The sequence below is a fragment of the Myotis brandtii genome, unplaced genomic scaffold, assembly GCF_000412655.1.
Source record: "Myotis brandtii unplaced genomic scaffold, ASM41265v1 scaffold1875, whole genome shotgun sequence".
Taxonomy (NCBI): domain Eukaryota; kingdom Metazoa; phylum Chordata; class Mammalia; order Chiroptera; family Vespertilionidae; genus Myotis; species Myotis brandtii.
Genome location: NW_005356961.1, coordinates 1,090,125 through 1,098,262, shown reverse-complemented (window position 1 = coordinate 1,098,262; position 8,138 = coordinate 1,090,125). Strand labels below are relative to the sequence as shown.

The 8,138-nt window shown below is 39.3% G+C and overlaps 1 protein-coding gene across 2 annotated transcripts in view; it reads left to right on the top strand.

The window, feature by feature from the left end:
• Nucleotides 1-8,138, top strand: part of SHROOM4 (shroom family member 4) — a 203,453-nt gene that overhangs the window by 73,844 nt on the left and 121,471 nt on the right. The gene's annotated exons all lie outside the window — the stretch shown is intronic.

The window sequence follows — 8,138 nt, the reverse complement described above, 5'->3', positions numbered from 1 at the left end:
TGGTGGTCAGTGCATATCATAGTGACTGGTCATTCTGGTCATTCCACCATAAAGTTCGTTTAAGCTTTTATTATATAGATAGTATGTGAAAGGCTGTTGGACTTTCCTGTCATCTAGGGTCACCCACTAGATGGACTTTCTGGTTTGTCTTAGACTTTTAAAAATTTATTTTTAAAAAATTTATCTTTATTGTTGAAAGTATTACAGATGTCCCTGCCATCCCCCCTTCTACCTTCACCACTCCATTTTCTGGGTCCATGGGCTATGCAAACATGCATACAAGTCCCCAGTTCATCACACCCACACCCACACCCACAGCCACACCCACACCCACACCCCCACCTTCCCTCTGAAATTTGTCAATCTGTTTCATGCTTCTATGTCTCTGGATCTCAATTTTATTAAAATAGACATTTAATGTACATAAGAAAAAAGACTTGAGGAGGAAACCATCAAAATATTGACTATCATGTCTAATTGGGAGAATACGAATTATTTAAATTGTTTTCTGTGCTTTCCTCTATTTTCAAAATTGTCTACCTGGGTCACATATTATTTTGTGTAACTTCCTTTTAAATAACATCCCTTCCTTTACTATAATAGAGTTGAATATAAAGAAAGGAGCAAAAAGAGACCTAGTCTCTTATTACCCAGAAAATTCTGTTGGCATTTTTAAAAAAAGTAACATAAACGTTGAGAGCCTAGAGAAGTATAAAAGTAATAGTGGAACTTCCAATATGCTTACCCCCTCCATTTTTCCCAGTCTGTGGCTTGTCTTTTCACTTTTTAGTGGCATTTTTGATGAACATATTTTTTTATTTAGATGAACTCCACTATAACACTCTTTCTCTTATGGTTATTGCATTTTACATCCTGCCCCAAAAACTTTACCCACAAAGATAGTATCTTATGTTTTACTCTAAAAGCTTTATGGTTCTAGTCCTGTCATTTAAGGCTATGATCTGGCCAAATATTTTTAGTAAAAATTTGCATCAGTAAAAATATTTTGAGCATGTGTCTCTAATATACATAATTTTATTTGTGGATGTTATAATTTATTACCACCAATATTAAATATTAATAAGGCTTTATTTTTAATTTTTTAGATAAGCATAAATATAAACAGAAGTTCCAGTATCTCTTGTTCAGAAGATCATCTTGTGCATAACCTGGGAAATATATACCCCACTCTGGAGATTATTGTTCTAAACCACCAACAGCTAACATTTTTTACAAACACTGATATTATTAGCATCAGCAAGAGACTTCAGTGTAACCAATTGGTTAGAGTTTACAAAGTGTGAACAGGACCCCAATAAGTATATTGCTGATAGTGGAAGAAACCCTGAGTTTACTCTTGCATAGTGATGGTTAGTCCCCCTTATCTGACTTATGGAGACAACAGGATGATCTGGCTTGGTAGGATCAAAGACAAACTGGCTTTTGGTTGCTGATGTAGGATATAGTGCTTTTGACTCCCTACCCCTTTCCATCACCAAATTCCTAGAGCTGAGTTTGGCTGACTGAGTTTTTGGCACAGATACTTAGAATTTGACTCAGGCTAATCCCTAGGGATATTCAATGATTTTGAGCTTAGAGGGCCTTTGTTGTGAGGATTAGTAAACTAGATGATGATTAAGCAATTGGGGAGGTGTCTATAGGGATAGGGTCTGCTGTAGCTCACAGCATAGTTCCCTTGGTCCAAGGTCAGGGGAGCCCATGGGCCTGATTCACAGAAATTTACATTCTGGAACAGCCCCTTGTAGAATTTGGGCATCTGCTCCTTAGCCGGTAGAGGGAAAGAATATCTTCTCTCTTGATGTCTACCTCCTCGATCTGTCTCCATACAGGGATTATTGCTTAGAACCAGGCCTGCTTACCTTTTTTTTGGCCTGCTTACATTTTTTGTAATTGGTTGGTGTTTTTGAATTCTTTATTTAAGAAAGAGGTTTTTGTTTTCTATTTTTCCTTTTGGGAAACTGGAGTAAGGTAGAGAACATGAAATCAGAAACATCAGAGTTTCTTGTTTTTCTATTCTAGACTACTTTGGAAATTTGAGAGGAATTTTGAAGGGAGAGAGTTGCTGCAAGAGAGACAAGGTAGGACAGCCGATATGTCCACAACCTGGAATTGGACGTTGAAAGTCATGGCAAAGACATTGCAGAGATTTCAAAGACTGTATCTCCCTGTCCAGGGCACTCTGATTAGTCTCTCCTAGCATGGTCAGATTCTAAGGGGTACCACTAGGGTAGAGAGGGCAGAACAGAAACATTCCCCAACTTGTGATCTACTCAAGATTTCAAACTAAGTTTCAGAATAAGCACAGAATTATCATTATTTTGTGGTCCTACTTCCGAATAGTTTAATTTCTTAAATCCAGCTTATCTCCACTTCTATATTTTCTTTCTATTTATTCCCTAGAAAAGACCAAATTGCTGAATGAGTGTCTGAAGTGTTACTAGAAACCTGAAAATCTTCTAGAGCAGTGATTCCCAAAGTGGGCGCTACCGCCCCCTGGTTGGCGCTACCGCCTGGTGGGCGTGCAGCGATCCAGGGGGGCGGTGATGGCCACAGGTGCATTTGTTTTAACTTTTTTTGTATTACCTTTCTATTCTGAGTTCAATAAATAGTTTCATAATTTCAAACTTCAATGTTTCTAATTTACACCTTTCTTTACTATATTTTACGAAAAAGGTAGAAACATTAATACATATATCTTTCTGTTTAATTGCTATTAAAATTAAAAAAAAATTAATTTCCAGGGGGCGCTGAGTAATATTTTTTCTGGAAAGGGGGCGGTAGGCCAAATAAGTTTGGGAACCACTGTTCTAGAGGGTACTAAATAGACATTCACAGGATATTCTATTTTCTTAAAGCAATGAAGCCACTGTATTCTGGGTGGACCTCTTCTGTCTATTTGCAAAGAACAAAAACAAACATACCATCAATTTAAACAAGTAAATGTTTTTGCCTTCTTAGACTAGCTGGTGGAAGTATGAATATGGGCTGGTAATTTGGCCAGAAGGTCCTAGAACTGGCCAAGAAAGTTTTAGTCAATGCCTGATTTTCCAATAAATTTCTTGTGGCAAGTAGAGGTATTTGCAGTCATGTAATTGATTTTTTTAATGCTGCTCTTACACCATTGTTATAAGCATTCAATACCATTTGGTTATCATTGCAGATGCTATTTCTTTTGCTGACAGCATTTTTCAAGATAAATCAGATTTAACTTTTTTCTTCACTTTCTCATATCTTATAAATTTATTCAAAAGACCCAAGCAAGTATCTGCTAATATCTGACTAAATAAAAGCTACTAGCCCTAACTGGTTTGGCTCAGTGGATAGAGCGTCAGCTTGCGGACTGAAAGGTCCCAGGTTCGATTCCAGTCGAGGCATGTACCTTGGTTGCGGGCACATTCCCAGTAGGAGGTGTGCAGGAGACAGCTGATCAATGTTTCTCTCTCACTGATGTTTCTAGCTATCTCTCTCCCTTCCTCTCTGTAAAAATTCAATAAAATATTTTTAAAAAATAAATAAAAGCTACTAGAAAGCTAGCAAGTGCTGTTAAGTCAATTTTTTTTGCCTTTACTCTCAAGGGGCCAACTTGTCACTTTGTTGCCAGCTATCAGAGCATTTCATACTACCTTGAAGACCCATCAAAAATTTCCAAGTCATCAGCTCATTAGCACAAAGTGGGGCTTTGGGAATCTCTTTTGGTGTCCCAACTGTGCTTTTTAAGTGTTCCAACTTTGATGGACCACTCTGAAACAATAAAGAATACAGGAAAATGAGAGATGACTATTAATTAATCTATTTTGAAGAAGTGAAACATAGATGAAGGCAAAGTACAATGATACAAAAATCTGGGATTTTCTGAGTCAGCAGAAGGCTACGGCATGCTAACTGTTCACAGGTCACTGAATGTCAGCGCTCCAAGGGCCCCCACAGATCATCTAGCCAGATGCCCACATTTTACCAGTAAGGGTAAAAGAGGCCAAAAAAGGGGAAAGGGACTTGCCCAAGGTCAACCAGCTCTTCCAAACTTTCTAGACACCAGCTGGCTTTTAGTTATATGACCTTTATGCAATCAATGTTCAATTACTTGGGCCACTCACTATGATCACTTGCACAATCCAAAATAACACAGAAGTTAACCATGGCTTACAATGGGCTTTGTGATGTATGTTTATACTGACATTTCAATACATCTGGGTCCAATCTGAGAATTCACAGCATTTCAAATGAAACAAGAAAGTCACCCTGAAGTTCTGAATCAGGAAAAGCTGGAAAGTTGACCAACCTTACTGTATGGACAGCATGAAATGATGCTATACAGCCCCTCAAACAGGGCATGTTATTCTCAACAAGTTTGTTGATTCACACCTTTCCTGGGGCCCAGACAGAATTATGAGTGAGATGGTTAGAAGGGGAAAACAAAACTTTTCAGAGAAGAATATACAAGGTGAGGCAAAAGTAGATTTACATTTATTCATGTGGAAAATAATATAATAATTAATAAATAGTAATACAACTGTATATCTACTTTTGCCCCACCCTGAATATATCTTTCCCCTTATTTCCTCCCTTCCTCCATCCTTTCCTTCTTTTTCTTTCCTTTCCATTTCCTTGCTAGAAAAATGAACAGCTGTTTTATCTTCTATATAAACAAATGTGTGGTTGAGCCATTGACCTGGAGAACTGGCTCTCAGGAGGCAAAACAATAAATGAAAGACATGCTGTATCCCAGAAATCTTATGTGGAAGCAGGGGAGGAGAAAGACTAGCGAACAATAGCTTTTTATTTTTTATTTTTATTTTTTTTCTGATGCTCACATTTTATTTTATTTTATTTTTTTAATTGTTTTATTGCTTAAAGTCTTACAAAGGGTATTACATATGTCTCCTTTTTTCCCTCGCCCTTGACAATCCCCTGGCCTCCCCTACCCCCCAGTGTCTTAAAAGCATCAAAAAATCAGGAGGAGTATGAAAGAATCAGTTGTATAGCTCAGTAAGTGCCCTGTGTCTGGGAAAGGACTAGTTTGGTGTATAGTCCAAGAGATCTTCAACCAAAGAGAGTTTCATACCCTGCTCTGGATCAGTCTGGACTCTGAGATTGTGCTGGGTGCCAATAATTGGTTGTTTTGTTGTTTGCAAATCCTCACACTTGTGCTAAAGTGGCATTGTCTCTCCTGAGGAGGATACTGTTGGTGACTGAGAAAGGGCATGGAATGGCAAAAAGGGGCATGTAGTCAGCCTGAGGCTATAGTCTGAAAAAGAGTTCCGGCAAGGACTCAGATAATGGCAGCTGAAGTGGCAGTAGAGAATGCAAAATGCCTGAACTTTTGCTACAGCAATAACTAAGCATTTTAGTTTAAAAAGTACCCCTCTTTCATTTTCTGGCCTAGAATAAACAGAGATCTTGCTGATGTAACAAAGTGCTTAATTAACTCGAAGTGGTATTTAATATCAATACATATTGAAGGGAAGACTTGCTGTGGCTAACAGTAATATGGATAATTGAGTTGTATGAATAAAAAAATGAGTAGAGTGAATTAAGACTAATGCACATCAACAGGAAATATCTATTAGCAGTCATTAGTTAGATTCCTGTTTGTGGTTGTTTGTTAGCCTAAGGAAGCCCTTTCAAATGGCTGGTCCCTGTTGAAATTCCTGCCTGATGCTGAGGACCTTCCATGGATGCCAAAGGAATGAGTCATTCAAATAGAACTCCTGAAATTCAAGTATAGCATTTTTTTTTTTTGGCAGCAGGCAGCAGTGACTGTGAAGTAATAATGATAATGACAATGGAAATAAGAGTGCAATCCTAATTAATCTGCTGAGAGTAGTTCCCCATTTACCAATATTGGCTTGTTTTGAGTGGTGGCCCAGGTACTGGAACAAAGGTATATATATTCAAAGTCACTTGGCTAACCTATAATTTATCAAACAAAGATTAATTTAAAAACTGTTGGGTTAGCAGCAATAAATTTAATTACAGTCTGTGATTTAACTTAAAATTTCAATGTATTAGATGGGGTTTTTGAAATCTTGAATTAACATTTTTCTCTGCACTAAGGAGGTTGCATCTGCCAAATTGCACATGAGCTGGCCAACCTAAAGCTCAGCAATATTCTATCTTCCATGGTGTGGGATAGATTGGATGCTATTAAAAACTGAGAGAAAGATTGGAACAAGAGTAGAAGTAAGTGTAAAAACACCTGCAACAAAGACCAGCCCATAGTTGCCCCACTTAGAATCTAATTTTCCCTAAGGATTGTGTGGTTTAATCACCCTCATCTCAACTTGCCCTTGGGAAAAAACAAATAAACACCTCTTTCTGATTGGACCTTTTGTTACTCAACCATTTGTGTGGATATATGAACTTTAGATGGTAACCCACCCTTGAATCTAGTTGTGTGTGCTTTCCTCTTTTCTGTATGTCCAGCATGTTTTCTTGTGCATAGTAGAAATTCACTAAAAACTTGAAGACTGAATTAATGGATAAATGAGATGACTCCTAACACCATGGATGGAATTGATGTTCCAATAGGTAGAACACACTTTTGAGGTTGAAGGAATATATAACATCCTAGAGGCCCGGTGCTCAAAATTTGTGCTCTGGGGTGGGGGAGTCCCTCAGCCCAGCCTGCGCCCTCTTGCAATCTGGGACCCCTTGGGGGATGTCCGCCTGCTGGCTTAGGCCTGCTCTCAGGGAATCGGGACTAAGCCGGCAGTCGGACATCCCTCTCACAGTCCGGGATCCCTTGCTCCTTACCGCCCTCCTGTTTGCTGCTTCTTACTGCTTGGCTCGCTGCATCTGCCCCCTGGTCGGGAGGGACTGCGGGAGGGCTCCAGGGTGTGTCCGGCCTGTCTCACTCAGTCCTGATCGGCCGGACCCCAGCAGCAAGCTAACCTACTGGTTGGAGCATCTGCCCCCTGGTGGTCAGTACACATCATAGTGAGCAGTTGAGCAGCTTTAGTATATCATTAGCATATTACACTTTGATTGGTTGAACGGCCAACCGGACCACCAGACACAGCATATTAGGCTTTTATTATATAGGATAAAAGTAGCTATAAGCAAGGACACTTGGGGGACATTCTGCTTTGATTTTTCTTTGTCTACCCCAGTGGCTATTATTTATGACTTTGCTTTCAGTGCCCCCCTTCTTGCCAAGATTGGCCTTCTCAATGGAAATTCTCTAGGCTATGGTGGAACAGTGAACACCCAGGTTCCAAGCTTTTGGTAAATGCCCCCTATGTGCCAGACACTGGAAGCACTGTGCTGGGGAGTTGTTGAAGAGACACAGATAAATGATCAATTACTTTGTGCATACTTTGTATCTTTTGAATTTGCAATTCCACTCACAGAATATTGAGCTAGACAGTGATGGCGAACCTATGACATGCGTGTCAGAGGTGACACGCGAACTCATTTTTTGGTTGATTTTTCTTTTTTAAATGGCATTTAAATATATAAAATAAATATCAAAATATGTCTTTGTTTTACTATGGTTGCAAATATAAAAAAATTTCTATATGTGACACGGCACCAGAGTTAAGTTAGGGTTTTTCAAAATGCTGACACGCCGAGCTCAAAAGGTTCGCCATCACTGAGCTAGAAGCTACCTTCAGAGTCAATCCCCTTGCTATAATAATCAGAACTCTCACATTTATTGAGGACTTACTGCTCCCAGACACTTTATATACTAACAACCCTGTGAGGTAGGTACTCTCATTATCTATATTTCACTTATGAGGCCCTTAAGACACAGAGATATTAGGTAACTTGCTCAGGGTTACACAGCTAGGAAGTACTAGACCCAAGATCCAAACTCAAGTTTGTCAGAGTTCAAAGTCTGCCCAAAGATAGGAAAGGACTTGCCAAAGGTGATTTTTCTGGAGTCTAGCTCTTCGGACTCTAATTTACGTGCACACTTCAGCCCATATTGTGGGGTTCCTTCCAAGCATCATTTTCATATTTAGAAGTGCTTGTCTCCCGCCTAGATGGACAGATTGTATTACTGTGTTGCCTCCTTCCTCAAAGACTTGCCCAAGCTTTGCCTTCAGTAAATAATGGTCTATGATCAGATTCTTAGCTGCTGCCTGGAGCTTCCTGGAGCCATTCCTCACCCCCCT